This window comes from Taeniopygia guttata, chromosome 2, assembly GCF_048771995.1.
Source record: "Taeniopygia guttata chromosome 2, bTaeGut7.mat, whole genome shotgun sequence".
NCBI lineage: Eukaryota > Metazoa > Chordata > Aves > Passeriformes > Estrildidae > Taeniopygia > Taeniopygia guttata.
The window spans coordinates 109717886-109735430 of record NC_133026.1 but is presented as its reverse complement, the minus strand read 5'-3'; the positions used below and the strand labels follow the sequence as shown (position 1 = coordinate 109735430).

At 44.3% G+C, this 17545-nt stretch overlaps 1 protein-coding gene across 23 annotated transcripts in view; it reads right to left on the bottom strand.

Annotated features, from left to right (window-relative positions):
• Nucleotides 1-5603, bottom strand: part of DTNA (dystrobrevin alpha) — a 220919-nt gene extending 215316 nt beyond the window's left edge. For 21 of the 23 annotated variants that reach the window (XM_030266168.4, XM_072924609.1, XM_072924611.1 and 18 more), the window contains exon 1: nucleotides 5465-5598. The gene's annotated coding sequence lies outside the window, so the exon portion shown is untranslated. Of the gene's footprint in view, nucleotides 1-5393 lie in introns of all 23 variants that reach the window. The other 2 variants (XM_072924630.1, XM_072924633.1) reach the window with 2 other exon arrangements.
• Between the last annotated feature and the right edge of the window lie 11942 nt (nucleotides 5604-17545).

Here is a 17545-nt window from a genome sequence, read left to right as displayed (position 1 = left end):
ATTGGGGTTTTAATTTCTCAATGACAATAACATGCCAGGAAATGTTGCTTTACCTTCTACTTTTCCCTTCCTCCAGACACCTGTGAACTTGGCCACTAGGAGCCTGCTTTAGAACCTCTCAATGTGGCTATTCCTCATGGCTGGAATCAGCTTACCCATCCTCACTGGTGTTAAGTGGGATGCAAACACAGCTCCGCCTCCCTGCACAAGCCAAGAGGAACAGTTCAATGTCGTCTCACCATTCAATGGATCTATTCACCCGTAAGTATGACAAGCAAATTCTGGCACTGAACCAGCAGCTCCTCTGCTCCCTGGGAATGCCCAAGGGCAAAATTATATCATGCTTTTATTTAAACCAACATGGTCCAACTTCACTATGGAGGAGTTTTACCACTTAAATGAACCCCCACTCACACCCGCTGTGGGAGGATCTGGTGGTCAGGAAGAAGTCCCAGCAGAACTTTTGAAAAGCTGGAGACAATGCTGAAAGTTTCTTTCCCCTGTTGATTTTAATCAGGTCAGAAGAATCTTACATTATGATAATTACATCACAAAACAGTTTACAGACATTTCTGTCACATTATATTTTAATTGCTATTACCTCTTTAGACAACTAAACCGAGACAGAGCTTATCAGCACCAAAAGAAAAGAAAATCAAGTGTGCTTCTGAAGTCTGAATTTCTCCTTAAGCAAAATAAGCAGACATCCAGACCACTATATGAGGAAATTCTGCATGTATCTTCTACTTCAGTTTTGAATGGCTCTTCTGACATCTCTTCCAGCTAAGAAGATTAAAAAAGACCAAATCATTTGAGATATTGCATTGCTTCTTGACATCAATCTGGTGAAAGATTTAACTGAAAAGAGCCTTTATTTTTGTACTTTGTATGTTATAGGATGGAATTCTGTTAGGTTGTAATCTCTTTTGAACAATTACAGAAATCGCTGTATTTCCCTTTACAGGCTGTTCTGACTATACAGAGAAAGCATATCTATAAAAATGCAGCCTCTGTACAACGAAAGGTACAGCTCAGGATTTCCCTCTGAGTCCTTGTGGCATATGCACAGGCATGTGAACTGTCAGTGGTGCTTCTCACATAATCACTACAAATCCAGTGGTTCCAAGAGGAGATGACGTCACACATTTTATAGTAAAGGCACTGCATGAAGCAATTATAGTCCCTAGGAGCAGCTGTGGATATGCCATAGGTAAGTCGAACAGTTGTGATCTCCTTCTCTCTTCAGTGGGATGGAGAAAATACACAAAGACTGCATTTATGTCACTGTAACTGAGGGAAGGATTTTGCCCCATACATTTCAGACCTGTCTTAAACATCAGGCCAAAAACCAGGCTCTACTGAAGTGAACAGCACCAGGGCAGTTTGCCTCAGATTTGGTCATCTCCACACCAGCACACGAAGACCACTGAAATTTCCAAGTTCTTACAAGAACTTGGAATTTTATCTTGCATCTTATCTCAGCTGCTGAGACTGCTAAACCTTCCCTGTACTGATTTCTCCACAAGTGACACTAGATATCTCTACTTCTAAACAATACAATAGGTGCATCTAACTTCAAAACAAATGAAGCATTTACACTTTAATTGGAATTTGTACAATTTTGATCTAAATTTGCACATCTTTCCTATATGGTTTTCCATATGTCTTCATTGTAACATTTTTCCAATTTAAGGCAATGTGAGAAGACAGAAGCTTTTTTTGCAAGACCACGAACACACACGCACTCTACCCAAAAACCAGCGCTAATATCTGCAGCCATCAAAATATGGCAACTGGCTACATACACACAGGAGATTAAAAATATACAGATCAATAATGTTCTGCTATGATTTTCAAACAGAAACCTCATGTAATGTTTTCCAAACACAGTCCCTCTAGTAGATTTTGCAATGACATTGGAGAGGGAGACATTGCATTACACTCTTCAAGCCATTCTGATAGTCCCACACATAATTTCCCCCCTGCCTCCCCCCGATTTTCAGCAAAAGCGTCATTCTTGTGCTGTTTGTGTAAGTGGACAGAATTTCAAGCATCTGTTCCCAAATCATTATAAATCAAGGAACCTTCATGCTCCATTAGCTTGAGAAGATAGCGTTATTAATGATTGCTATTCAAGGAAGTTCACAGTAAGTGTCTAAGTGAAGACACCTCTGATGTAAGGCTTTGTTTTGTTTCCAAAAACAGCTGCGTGGGCAAATCTTCACTCTTGCTGTTTAACATATTTCTGAGGCTACCACTTCTAAGAAATATCAATTATTTTCGTTAGCTTAGCAGTTACATCAGTTTCCTCTGGTAAAAGAAACAATACTGACGTTCCACAGCAATGCTCATGAAAAGTCATTTAGCTTAACAAATACTGGGGTCTATGAAGATGTAACACTGCTCTTACTCTGCTATTCTTTATCCAGTTCCAGAAGTCTGAAAAAGCTGGTTCAACCCTAAAGCACAAAAAGTGAAAATTTAATATTAGGTTGTATTATATGGACTTGAAACAATGTAAGAAATTACTGGATATAGCCTGGCAAAGCTGGTTTGCTCCACAGGTTAATACACCAGGATTTCCTACATGATCCTAACCAGCAGCCTTTTATTCCCACAGAAGTAGGACTAACTCTGCAAAGAAAAGGCGAGTCAGAGGTCTGATTAGGTGAGTTTTCTGCCTGTTAGTTACTTGCCTAGGTGCACAATGAATGTGAGGCAGGCCATGCATGAATACCACGTAATACTGAATTTCAAGATAAGAGATCTGACTCATCACTCCACTGCACCAGTTTTATGCCTACGGGGCTCCATGTTCTTCCATGGTGACTCAGACCCAAGACTCCCCTCTCTCCAGGAAAAACATGACAAGTCATGCAGTACATGTCAGACTTACCCATCAACTATAATCCCCATTTGCACTGCAAAACTAATTGGAATGTAACATTCCATACCACTTGCATCTTGCTGTTAAGTCTAGAGATAGGAATATATATAATTAATGCTAAGAGCAGCAGTTTAAAATACAGTAATTGAAATTAACCCTAGAACACCTGGCAAAACACTCAAGGAACCCTGTTTGAGGAAGCAGTCTTTTCCAAATGTTAATAGTGTCGATATGGGCACGCTAAGATTAACAACATGGAATTAATGAGAAGGAGATTAGCCACTGGAACAAAAAGTTTCTCTGAAACAGTTCTCATTGCAAGACTGCTGCTTTCACTTTTTTAACCCAAGGCTGCTGAAATACAAGAAACTTTGAACAACTCTAAGGTAGGCATTGACTGTTTCTTCCAAAAGGACATGCTGTGTTTATGACAGCTATTTTTGGCTTTCAACTGTACAAATGTAAAACACCATGAGGCCCATTTTCTTCTCACAGCTTCATGTCTGTATATATTCATTGATTTCAGTGCAATTATATCTGATTATTTGCCTGGAAGGGAAGTAAGATCACCGCCGAACCTTATAGGCAATTCTGAATGGATTTATACTGGGCAAAACGTGTAAGAGGAGACAATCTACTCTATAGTCTGACAGCATACAACCGTAGAAATCAAGCAAATAATTTAATAAAGGTATAGACCTTCAAAAGCCAAACACAACAATTCATCCTTTACCTTGCTCTAAACCTTAAGGGACTGGTATCCAGCAGTTTACCGTAACATGTGCTTTTTTCTGTTTTTCAGTCACAGAATCAGTGGGTTACTCTAGAACACAGAGAGCACTGCCACAGGCTTCTGTTCAGGATTGGGTCCTGAGCTACTTTGCAGAGAGAGTTGCATCTATGAAGGTTGATCCTGCACAGTTCAGCCATGCTGGGCACTGCTGCACACAACCAGCAACACACTGAAAACTGCTTGTGGAAATGACATACTGAGCATTACATGCTTAAACTATCCACTTGCTTGTGATGACAGAGGGCACATGTGTGTAATTTTGTATTTATTACCACCACTGCAAGACGATAGTATCTTATTCTGACTACACTTACATCCTAGTGAGAGGTCAAGGCAGGAGATGGTATTTTACGTGTGCTTTTCTACAGGAAGGCGAGATTTATTCTGAAGCATTCAGTTCTTTGAGTTTTACCTCTGTCTTATGAAAAAGAAAGAACAAAATCCACAAAAAACCCAAAAAAATCCTCCACTGCAATGAATACAGACTTTGAATAAATGCAGGACCTTGACTGCAACAGGAAGGTGAAACCCAAAAATGTGTCAGTAGGATCATTCTCTTTTGAGCACTATAAAGACATGAACTTAAAATAGACATGGCATTGGCTCTTATCTCATACTCACTTACCATCTGACAACCAGAAACCAGGGTGACTTAAAAACATAGCACTTACTACTCTTTGGTTGCCATTATTTTATTAGTCTGGTCATGTGGCACTCACAGGTGTGAGACCCAACCTGGTATCCAGGTAAAAGTTACGAAAACAGCTCCATAGCTTATGACACTATTAAACCACAGAATCCGTGCCTTTACCCCCATTATTAAAATACTTCTACATCCAAAAAACAAGGGGAGAAGCAGAGGTACAAAGTTCAGAACTGAATAGCAAGTTACAAAACTTCAAAGACAACACAATACATTGAAAGCCTACTAGCACCAAATTTGTGATGCTGCTTATTACTTGAAGCTAAGGTGAACCTGTCCTTTTAACATCTGGGTCACCAGAAACTGTCAAGTATTACCAGACCACACTGCTCCCCACCCACGTCTGAAGTACTACTAAAGTACTACCAAAAACATCACCCATGCTGGGAAGTGGATCCAGTGATTGAGTACCCGATTCAGCCGTAGCCAGCAGTATTTCACTTTGGGTGGTTGCTGGTTTCTAGCATGGGAGTGTAGAACAAGCCCGTTTGGCTGCAACGATGGAGATTTTCACCGCCCAACACCAAAGTTTGCCAAGGAGCCGGTGAACGCACAGGTAAAGGCAGCCGCTGCTGCGCTGCGGGGCGCCGTCCTTTCGTCACTTTTACCTCAGCCGGCTGCAAGAGGCGACAGCAGGCGAGCAGGGACAGCCCCCGGGTCCCCAGGTGGCCTCCAGGGACCCCGGGACCTGCTGCACGGAGCGGCTGGGTGGGCGACAGGAGCGAGTGCCGTGCCGCATGCCTGTGCACACTCGCACGCCGGGAGCGTCTCAGCGGCGCCCGGGGACAGGCGGGAGCGCCGTGCGACCCCACCGGGGGCGGCTTCGGGAGGGTGGGGGACAGGGGGGCTGCCCCCCGGCCTGGCCCACCCTCCCGAGGCCGCCCCCAACCCCTGACCACGGTGCCGATGGGGAACCCCCGGCGCCCCCCGCCCGGCACAGGCACACGGCAACAGGCGGCTGCGCCCCCCGCCCAGCACCTCGCACCCGCTGCCCCGGCCGGGATCGCTACCTCGGGAAGGCTCCGTGCGCTCCCGCCGCCGCCTGCTCCCGCCGCCGCCGGGCGGATCAGCTGATATTTACCTGTGAGGTAATGCACGCTCCGTAAGGTCACCGTGCACCCGCCGCCGGCACACGGTGCCAGGCAGGAGGAGGGACGCGCCGGGAGGAGCGGGAGTTGCTCCTGCTCCGCCGCCGCCGCGCACGGCGCCGGAGCGGGGCGGCCGCGCCGCGCAGAGGCAGAGGCGGCCGCTGCCGCTGCAGCTCCTGGCACATGCTGCAGGTGTCAGCGCAGGAGCTGCCCCGCCGCCCGCCCGCCGCGCCCGCCCCGCCGCGATGCGCAGCCGCGCCCGCCGCACCGCGCCGGCGCCGCCATGGTGCGCCGGCGCCCTTCGCACGCTGAAGCCGCCGCGAAGCCGCTGCCCGGCCCCGGCGCTCCCCTCGGGAGACGCTCCCCCGCCAGCACCGGCGGAGAGGGGGCGGTGGGAGGGATGACGTAGTGGGGCGTGGGGCAGGGGCGAGGCCGGGCGGCGGCGCCGGGAGCCCCCTCCGGGCCCCCCGAGGGAGCGGCTCCGCCAAGGGGGTGCGGACGGGACCCCCCCATCCCTGTCGGAGCGGCGGGCGGGCCGGGGGAGCAGCGGGGCGAGCCGGGGGAGAGGGATGATGTCATCCCTTTTCCAGAGGAGGGCGGGGCCTGGCCGCGGGAGGAGTGGGCGCGACGCCGCGGCTCCCCCAGGAGCGGGCGAGGAGGGGGAAGCGCGCGGTGCCAGCCTCTGGCGGTGCCGAACCCGCGCGTCTGCACCAGCGCTGCCCGGCCGGGCCGAGCCGCAGGGGCTCCGTGCCCGCGGCGGGGGGCGATCCCTCCGTGCCGCAGCAGCGGGTCGTGGGGCAGGCACCGGGGATGGCACCCCATCCCGGGCGGGAGTCCCCGGCGTGGGTCCCCTGTATCCCCCGCCAGCCCGGGCGGCGCTCCCGCTGCAGGGCGCAGAGCGGAGCGCGACTTTGGCATCGGCACGGCCGGCGCAGGGACGTGTCGGGGAATGAGCCCTTCATGCGAGCCGCGGCCGCAGCCCTTCCCCGGGAGCCGGGGCCTGGCGGGGCAGGTGGCGGGGCACACGCTGGGCTCCAGCGCGGCTCGCTGCTGAGAGCAGAGGCTGCCATGTGGGTGGGTGGGTGTGCGGGAGGCTTCCGAGCGCATCGGGTAGCGCGGCTGCGGGGAGTGACGAGCAGGAAAAGCTTCTGCTCATCCTGCGGTTCTCAAAATACAGTGCGCATTTAGGTTTGCTGGAGAAACCGAATGGTCTCCAGCGCTCGTTTTCTGTGACCCACTTATTTTTCCCAAACTGGTCAGATAAACCATAGGGATTAACTATGTAGACTTAACACACAGGTACCTGAGAGGAAAATTCAGCGCCTTTCAGAGTAGCAGCCTCAGATTTCCTTTCATCTTCAACCATCATGTATTGCCTTTAAATAAGACACAGCTCTCTGCATTAGAAATGTAATGCATAGTCTTTAAAAGAACAACATTTAGAAGTTGGGTGGGGATTTTCATCTTCAATTTTCACAGATTTTCCCATCCACTTAACAAAAAAAAAGCAGTATGTATAACTCTTTAGCTGCATACTTAAAAACTTGAGCTTGGATAATGTTTAAGGGTCTAAATGCTCCTAACCACATGGTGCCAGGAAGGCTGAAGGCTTTTGGGATACTTTCACATCAGTCCAGTATTTGGACTGATGCTTTGTCCAATCTGAAAGCAACATGAAGAGACTGCATTTCTTACTGGAAAAGAACCCAAACAAACAAGAAAATGAAATGGGTAGGTTTGATCATACTGGAGGCTCAAGCATGCATGGTTAGATAGTTAGGGCACTACACTACCCTCCTTCATGCAAACATTAAGCATAGTAATCCTCATTTTAAAATTCTTAAGAGGAAGGCACAGGCAATGCTGGATTCTCACTCTGATAGCACTTTCTGGGTACTGGCCTCATCACATTGCTGGAGCAGTGGGAAGGAGAGGTGAGAAAAGGATGGAAATGTGGTTCAGGCATAGTTGATACCGTAGAGAGCAGCCTGCTGGTACCCTGTGGCTTGGTGAGACACACTGGTAACGTGGGAGAGATGGAGTGCGTAAGAGGTGACACAACAGGTGAAGTAAGGTATGAGGTCGTGGAGGACACAGAGGTTGAAATGGGAGCTCAAAATGAGATGTGATGGGTGATGGAAATCCAGCAGGGAAGTCTTTGTGTCTGCGGATTGTATCAGTTATGGAAGCTGATTATTATTATCACAATATAACAGAAAAACACAAGGGAAAAGGCAGCACCACAGAGGGTGAAATGAATGAGCCTGCAACCAGAGATTTTGTCCCTGTAATGATGAGGTAAGGGAAGACTTGTGTTTCAGCAGGGACGCTTAAGTGTCAGTAACCTTACTGAAAAGGAAGAGTGACATGTTAAACAGATCAGACCACATGAGAACCTGTCCTTAAAATCTCTGTTCACAGCCCACAGGAGAATATACCAGGAAACCTTGATGCTCAGTAGGGAATCCAGTGAAGATATTAACAGGACTGAGGAGAGCTCTCTAGGCTGCTAACTGGGAGAGCTGTCATAAATTATAGCTTCTGAGGCTTTGTCAGGGAGTGTTGCTTTCTTTCTTGAAATTATGGGCTAAATTAATCACTCTTTTAACACAGTGCTAAATTATTTGCACTTATAGGCAGTTTCGCCACAATAAATCTTAATCTTTCATTCTCTGGAACATGCCCTTCCAAGGCTGAGTGAGCAATGGAGTCCCCACGCCACGGGTCACAGACCTGACTGGGATGGACTGTGCATGGCAGGAGAACAAATGTTTTCAAGGGGGATTGAGACTATAGTTAGCAAGCTGCTTTTCAGCAAACTGTCATCACATGGAAGGCAGAATTCCCATAGAAAAATGCTTTGATTCCTGTCAAAGCACTACAGGAACAAGACATAAGGAGTTGATGATGCTCTAAGTGTGGTTAGCAGTCTTGAGACAGACAAGTCTACCTGCCTGACAGAGCTACTATCATGTGACGAAGGTTATTTTGTTTAGGGTACATGGTAAATCAGCATATTCTAAGTGAAGCTTTCCTTGAATGTCCAGTTTGCAGGAGTAAAAAATGTTTCTAGGTTTTCTTGAAACTGATGAAAACTAAATGAAAGACAAACCAAAGGAGGAAGCTTCTGCAAACTGAAAATCCTGCTTTTTGGACAGTTTCATGGACATGTTGTTGATACAAACTGAGATGTGGGGTTGTTAAAGAGCAGTCTGAGTGCTTCCTGCAACTGTGAGATATGTTTCAGCCCTCGGTCCCCTGCAGAGAGACGTTGGCCTGTGCCTACCAGAGCAGGCTGCTTTCTGCGATCAAACACCTGAAAACTCTGGTCCCCACCCTATATCCCCCTACCCCCCATTCGTTTTTGTACCTGCAAAGCAGCACACTCCATGTACTGAGCCTTTATATATACCTTGGGGAGCCATTTCTCCAGAAAACCCTTTATGCCCCTTTATATAGATGCATTTGGACTATCTCACAAACCACTCTCATGTTTATTAGTTTAACCTGGGCTTGTCATCAACACTAGTCAAGTACAAACATTAATCAAATTAGAGATTCAATCCAGCCAGGCATAAGGTCAGGCTTCTAATTACAAGGTTGGAAAATGGGAATGACGGAGTAATTTAAGCTTAAAATGTAATTCTAGACCAAATTTAACAACAGGTTCTTTTCTAGTTTCTATTATCTTTCACCTTGAGTTTTTAAGATGTCTCATCCATAAAAAACCAGAAGTCCAATTTGCACCTCTACTGTGTGGTTTGTCTTGTTCCCTTACAGCACAAGGCAAGTGTCTCAGGTATGGCTAGCTGTGGCACTGTTTGAAGTTAAAAATAGTTCCCGCATTCCTAAACCTTTTTTCTGTCACAACTTCTAAACAAGCTCTCCTATCACACATTGACCAACCCTTCTTTCCAGCCACCAATTCATGAAGAAGTTTCCAAGGCTTTTACTGTCTTTCCTACAATTTGCATTTAATAACATTAAAAAACCATGAGATCTGTAACGATCCTCTAAGGTTTTCCATGCTCAGCTGATCTTCTCTTGGATAACATAAATGGCTCTCTAACAACAAAGATGATAGACATGATAATGACATATTTTGACCAAGCAGCACTCCCACCATTCAGTGTCAGATGCTGGGGTTCCTAATTTCATATCCCCCCAGTGCTGAAGAATGAGAGATCACACCTCCTACATCCAAGAGTGTGATGAGAGCAGGACTCACACTAGACAGTGCTGATCTTAATGTCAGCGTTAACAAATCTAATCTGTCCCCAGTTCATCTATCACTGTGCCAGCTAGCCATCGCTTTATATGATTAAGTACCTGTGAAATCAAATAGTAAACTGAATTTGTTCCATTGGGTACATTATCTGAACTGGACCTTTGGATACATCATCATTAGTATGATCTTTGACTTGTCGGAAATGCCAGAATACAGCTAATAATGGTAAAAACACTGACACTGTGCATTAGTGGTTTCCTTGACTCATTACAGCCAGAGAATAAAGTCCATATTTCACTCTGGAAAAATGCAGTGTTTAACACTGAGATGTCTCAAGGAATAGGTAGGATTTCTGCTACATAGAAATGAAAGATTTTAGCAGGCAGAGAGCTACAAAACACTTTATGCACTGTCTTCCTGTAATTTTTTTCATTAATAATTTTATTTATTTATTTATGCTCCTTGGAAGAAGGAAACTGTATTGACTATTTAGCACCAGATTATGGGTGTAACTGGGCTTTCTTAATGATCTGAAAGTTAGAATTGTGATTAAGTCTGTGTTACTAAATTAGTAGCTTTGTTGTAGTTGCACGAGTTTTATTCAGAATGTGATGGCGGTTCCAGACACGTCGCACTGTATTAGAAGTACGTTGCTACAGACCTTTATTTGCTGGCAAAATGAGGAGACTATTCACATCTTCCACCTCTAAAGCACCTTCTCAGAGTATGACTTACTCTACGCCAAGAGGAGTTTAAAATGTTTTCAGTGGTGAGTGTGACTGGCTGTTACTCATGGCTGGGGACACCAGGAGACACCTGCCTTGCGTTGTTTTAATGCTGCTGCGCTGTGACAGCTTCTCAGCTGAGCTCCAACCAGCTCCTACCCTCACCCTAAGAGTCCAGCCTGTCTGCCAGAGAATATAATGGCTCTGAAGGGAATTTGAGAGGAGTACAACTGTGGAAGAGAGAAAGACTGACAAATGCATACCATGGGAGGCTGTGAGGAAGCTGAGTGATTTTTCACCAAACAGTATTCTTTCAAACAATTGGATTTCAGGTAGTCTGAGAGGATAAAACTGCAAAGATCACCAGTTACAATAGTAAAATATTTAATTCCCTTTTAGGAATTAATATTAAATAAATTATACATTCTAGAGCTGGAAGTCATCTTTCAAGAGAGCGAAGAAATTGTGCTAGACAATTATTGTCTGCTGTTATAAGCAGGTTTATGAGTGTTATTTGCATTAATGTAGTTTCATGGTGCAGCACAGTAGTGCTGTTGTGTTCTATGTCCTGAAAATGCTAAAGTGTAACTTTAAAGAGTTTGGAAGCTGGCTATTGTAATGACACTATGGAGCAATATACAGGCTTTTTACAGAGACTTCATTAGCACCTTGCTGCAGTCTGTGCCAAACTGCCAAATGATATGCAGCATTTTAAAATGGAAGTGAAATTACATGTATATCACCTAGACCTGTACACGTACTGAGGGAAGTCAGTGGTTCACCTGTGATGCTGCTGCATGCAAGAATGTGGGATGGGGATGTGGCAACTGGTTTGACTTCCTTACCCAGTCTGAGCTGTGTTGCCCTGGCACAACCCTTTCCTTTCTGTTTCCCCACCTGCAACAGGAAAAGGTGGTTGTCCCTTGTAAATGCCTTAAGACCTACAAAGGGGAAAATGGGAGGTATCTTTGTGGTAAGCAGGTGTATCCATACCCACCTAAAATAGTTACAAGACAGTTATTTATGGAAGCAGACACTTGAAACAATGGTAGTCCACACTTCAAACACAAGCACATGCAGAACGTGAATGTGAAGCTGTACAATCTTGAGAGGATAACAAGTCCATGAATTCATCTGCACCTGGCTGTAAAGAAGCTAGAACTGGTTTGTCAGTTGTGTGCACACTATGTTATGTATCAGAGAGATGTTGTGTGAGTGAAGAGCCTCCCTTCTGTCCTTTTGACTGCACTGAGCCCTGGCACTGTAGGTTCACCTTGCAGAGTAAACAATACTGTGATCACACAAAAGCAACTGCACAGAGAGGAACACGGGGACAAAGGCTGCCTGAATAGGAAGGAGGCAGAAAGGCACAAAATGAGTCAGAGGGAACAAATTGTAATGACAAGTCTGAAAGGATGTTAGAAATGGGGGTAGGCCAAAGGAAGGTCTGCTGCTTAGTGGGGAACAAGAAAAAAAAAGGAGGTGACATGAAGATTGACACATTCAGTGGTTTCCAGTCACAGTCAAGGTGGTAGCCAGAAATTTAGCATGTTTCATTTTAACAGGTGTGTATAAAAGTCCAAAATCAGCAACAGAAAACCTTTTAGACATTTAAGGAATGTAGAAGTCAGCCAGGCCCACTGAACTTTATGCTGGCAAATTAAAGCACTGTAGCAGTCTTAAAAGCACTAACAATGATCTTTGACAGCTGCTAGAAGAAAAATCTCAGTGGATAAATGTAGTACCTGTTATTAAAAGGCAACTTTCAGGGGAGTCAAGCTAGGACTGTCACTAAGAAACATTTTGAAGCAAGTACAGTTTGTTCCTAAACATGCAGAATACAGTTAGGCAACAAAGACTTTTGACAAATAAATCCCATTAAATAGATCTAAACCCTTCTTTAGGATCAAGAGCCTGGTGCCATGGGCATCTACCCCTATTGCTGATGGTGATATGATGTCTCTGAGAGGCATGCAGGAGGGTGCCATGCTTTCCCCTTGTGTTTTGAGAAGTTTTTACCCCACAAAACACTTAATGTCTGCACAAGTTCATCCCTTTCTGTGGGTGCTGGATTTGCTGGATAAGTGCTATAAAGATCCTGCATACTGTTGAATCCCTCCCTTCCTTTTGACTGTGTCTGGGGGAAGGTGGTCAGTTAAAACCCTGCTGTGTGTTGTTAGAAGAAGATAATCTGCTGCCTGCATAGGTAAATTGGATTCAATCTACTACAATCTAACTGGGTAGTTACACAATCTAACTGCAAGGATAAACTGTGTGCTCTGGGCATCTCTGACCTAGCCGCTGATACATGGCAAGCATCAGGTGTGAGTAAGGCTTTCTAAAAGCTCTTGATGTAGTTCTGCATGATGTTGTTACATGCCAAAGTAAAAAAAAAAAAAAAAAAAGAAAAAAAGAAAAAGAAAAGAAAAGAAAAGAAAAGAAAAGAAAAGAAAAGAAAAGAAAAGAAAAGAAAAGAAAAGAAAAGAAAAGAAAAGAAAAGAAAAGAAAAGAAAAGAAAAGAAAAGAAAAGAAAAGAAAAGAAAAGAAAAGAAAAGAAAAGAAAAGAAAGAAAAAAAAAGAAAAAAAAGAAAAAAAAAAGAAAAAAAAAAAGAAAAGAGGCCAGGCTAAAATTGCTCTGCAGTCTGGTGGGGGCATGAGTGGTTGAAATACCACTTGTTCAGAGTAATTATCAATGATTCACTGTCAAACCAGGGGAGTACTATAAGTGAGGTCCCACAAGGGTCTGTCTGGGGTCAGTTTTACTCAGTGCCTTCATTAATGACTTGGATGGGAATAATGATTTGTATGGAGGGTAAAATTTGTGGATGACATTGAGATGGAAGGCTTTGTGAGCACTTTGGTGAACAGGATTGGAATTTAAAACAATCTTGCTACACTGGTGAAATGCTCTGAAATCAATAAGATCAAATTCAATAAAGAATGCAAAGGACTCCCCTTAGAAGGGAGAAGTCAAATGCAGAGGTGTGAAATGGAGAATAGCTGGCCAGGCAGCAATACTGCAGCCAAGGCTCTGGGTCCTGCAGTCAGTCATGAACTGAGGATGAGTCAACGGTATAGCGCTGCTGGAAAAACATTCGCCCCCATAATGACTTCACTGTCCCATGAGCTGAACAAATGTAATTCTGGTGAATATAAGGATAATTACTCTGTGCTACTCAGCACTAATTATTCAGGTTGTGTGCTGGTTTGGAATGCTATAAGAAAAAAATATAAAGCAAAATTACCTAATGAGGAGGAAGAGGAGTGATTATATTTATTTAATCTAGAAAAAAAGAAAAATAAGAGATGACCTGGTAGCATTCTTCACCTGTGTAAAAGATTTGCAGAGAAAAATCAAGTCGTCTCCATGCCAACAAAAAGATGAGAATTGATTTGCAGCAAGAGAGATGTATGTTAGATCATCATTTTCTCAGTATATCTCAGGATTTGAAGACATTTCTTAAAGAATTCCCATTGTCAGAGTTTTAGGAGAATAAGACAGGCAAACTTAATTCATGAATGTGCTACAAAACTGATTCTTCCTAATGGAGATAGGACATTTATGTTTCTTCCAACCTTATGTATCTGTGAATTGCTTCTAACACTTTTATGTTGCTAGAGACAGCATAGTTCTTAATTGTCTAATGCTGCAATTCAGTATTAAAGTCAATACAAAGAAGTGTGAATCAATCAAATTCTGAACTCTTGCATGATGTTCTACAGAACCATAAAGCTGATATACCGTAATATGTTATTATGGCACAGCTCCTTCCACTAAAGGGCTCAATCTAAGTATCTTCATAAAAGTCTTTGTACACTTATCTTACCTTTACTCTGGAGAAAAAAAAAAAAGCTCCTCACATTGGTATAGAATTGAAGGATTTCTCTCCTTTGTGTATTACAGATGTGCACAGCACAGAAACCTTCCTCAACCTGGTGATGTGTACCATTGGCTTTTTTTTCCCTTCTGTGTGCGGACTGAGTCCATCTAAAAGCGAGCCTCGATCCAATTCTGCGTGTGAGAGGAAGCGCTGTGCACAGCTGCTGCTGCACACGTGCACTGTGCCAGCGCTGCCGTGCTGGTCCCGCACACGGAGCAGCCCGTGGCGTGCGTGGGCAGCTGCCCTGGCGTGCCCTGCTCTGCTCAGGCTGCAGCAGCTGAGGATCTGACCTGCAGCCTCTCTGGAGTACTGTTGTGCAGCTCTGATAATAGCATCATGAAAGGACCCAATTTATTTTTGCTGTGTACGCTCTGTTCTAGCATTTTGCCTCCTCTTCTATTCCCAGAATCCTTGATTTGAGAGTACAGGAAATGCTGTAAAACCGAGCAAGATGTCATGAAATGCTGCTTTATTTGTTCACTGGTTGGTTTCTCTTTTTTCCTCTTACCAGCTCTTTGGGCTTTGGAGGCCATTTGGGGTCTCTGGAGACTGCTGCAGACATTTGAAATTCCCAGTCGGTTATGCAGAATATTGGGCTAGGAACAAGTCTGTCAGGTCTTCAGCAAGAAGCCTTCTTCTTACCCTAAGTTTAATTTTTACACTTTATCCTTGAGGATAAATAAAGGAAATGAGAGTAAGGCTTTAATTTAGGGTAGAACTGCTGCAAGGTCAATTCTCCTTTGAGGCAGTCCGGGTCATGGCTAAGAGGTCAACTCTAGGGATTTAGGTTCCAGGTTCAGTCAGGGAAAAACACAGAGCTACCTCTTGCTATAGGGGAAGCTGGTCAGAGGCTGGGCCAGTTTTAGTTGCAATTCAGGTTAGAGCAAGATGACAAGAGGAGGAGCAGAGTGATAGTGGATTATGGGGTTGGCAGACATCTACCAAAGGAGGCTGAGGGCTGCAAAAGGAATTCCCCAGAGGAATTTATTGTCTGAGGCACAGCTAATCTTGACCTTAAGGTGCTCTGGGAGGGCTGTGGCTGGCCTGTGGGACAGGAGATGTAGCAGAACCCAGGTTCTTTGGACAAAGTGGACTGGGAAAAATAGTAATTTGAGGGTGCCTGGAAAGAGCCCAGAGCTCAGGCTTGAGTTTCTCCTGGCCTCGTGGAGCAAGGTTGAGATTGGAAGGTGGCCATTAGGGCTTTGTGAAGGAGGAACAACCAGTCCCTTCTGAGCAGAATTCTGTTGTTAGCTCCACAGGGTCATCTGCCGAAACCTGGGCTCTGCTCTATACCCTTTCTGTAACCCTGACTGCGGAAGCTGGCAGAGCAAGCTGTGAGGACATGAGCAAAAAAGACAAGTCCTTTTGGAGCCCAGACCTCCTCATGGCTTCCATTCCTCATATCCCCACAGCAAACCACCCTAATCCATTCTGTAGCCTGAGGGTAGTACCCTGGAGCTACCTTCAGCCCTGCCTCTGCCTCTTCAGTCTCCCTCTCTGTTTCCTTCACCTTGACCTTCTTTCTTACTCAAAAGTAGTCTCAAAAGTCAAGTCTGGCTAAGTGCAGCTTGTAAGTGCTGGTCTAGATGTGCTTATCCAGTCTTCTGATAACCCTGCCAACCCTTATGTCCACTACAATCATATAGTCATGATTGTAAAGAAAGAAGTCATCTGATCTTCATCTCTGTAAAAGAATGAGAACAGCAGCAAGGTGTGGGATAGCAGCAACAGCTGTGTGGCTTTGGAGAGTAGTTGGCTCAGTCACTGAACAAAGTGGATTTAATTTTATGAAGAGATTGCTTTTGATGGAGGCACAGAACTGCTCACTGGGGGCAAGACTGGATAGTTACATCTGCTCTGAGAAGTGGTTAGAGTATTCCCCATCCAATGCTAGTGCTAGGTGTGCATTATTGGTAGGTAGTGGAAAGAAGGCTCTATTTTCTCTAACAAATTGCATTAAGATTACAACAGAATGGGATGAACATTCAGTATCTCACAAAGCTAAGGTCAGGTGAAGTGCACAGCATTTTATATTTTCTCTTGTGAGAGCAGAGACAGGAACAGAAAAGTGGAGGTCCAGGGGTTGAGTAGCATTAATGTCTGTCAGCAGAAGGTACAAGCTGGTTAACAAGGAGGTTAACACCTAATCACACAGGAGCTGGTTAGTCTTATTACCCCAGGGACAGAATATCCCCCCAGTCTGCAGCTTTGGCTGAGAGCAGCAATCTCCTCCTTCATGCTGAGGGGCACTGAGTCCACACCTCTTGGCTACAGAAGAAAACTGGTCTCTAGGTGCATCTCAAAAAGCAACTTTTTAATGGATAATACTGTTGACTTTAGTCATAACACAGAAAATAGAGACTCCATCATCTTGCTGTTCATGGAAGAAAAGTAATAGGATTCCTTCACTTCCCTGATATATGGAGGAAATGGGAAAACCCTGATTTATTAAAATAGAATAAGTATTTCTCCAAAATAAAGAACTATAGAGCTTCACTCAGCTAAGCATTTCTCAAGCTACAAGAACACAAAAAAGTAGGAAGAGACTATAAATCAAATAAATTAATTTTTATATTTCTTCTGTAGCTATATCTGTGTCTTCTATCTGCAAGACTCTCCTCTTCAGCTATTCACTTCACAGAACAGATACATTTGAAAAGCTAGCTAAATTGAGAAATGTTAGGCTTTTGTTTAAAAAAATTCTTATAAAATCCCTACTTTTTGAATTACCCAGCAAGAAGATCAGATATTTAATGTAAATTGCATTTGTTTTGTTGAACTCTGTACCAGTCCAGTAACAAATTATGGTGAATATAATTCTTTTCCTTTTGTTATGGGGAAGAATTTCCCCCCAAACACAGATTTTGCTCAGATTGTAATTTGTGTAACATTCAACTGCCAGTAATTGACCACTTTTCTGATAATTGAACAGAAATGACAAAGTACAAAATCAAGTCACATAATTATTACACTTTACTGAATTAGTGAAAACTAATTAAATTGAATATTTGATAGTAGGAGAGCAGAAGGAGAAGAAAATACACAAAATGTTTCTTCCTTGATAACAGCACTTTAACCTTTTTGTATCCTCTGGCAAGCAGAGAGAAGATCTGTGACTGATAGAAGAGAGGTTCCTGTGCTCTTTTCTCCCACTCTCCCCTTTTTATTTTTTACAGATTAACATATTTACTTCCATTCTTTTTTTTTTTTTCCCTTTCTTTTCAAATGACATTTTTCTTT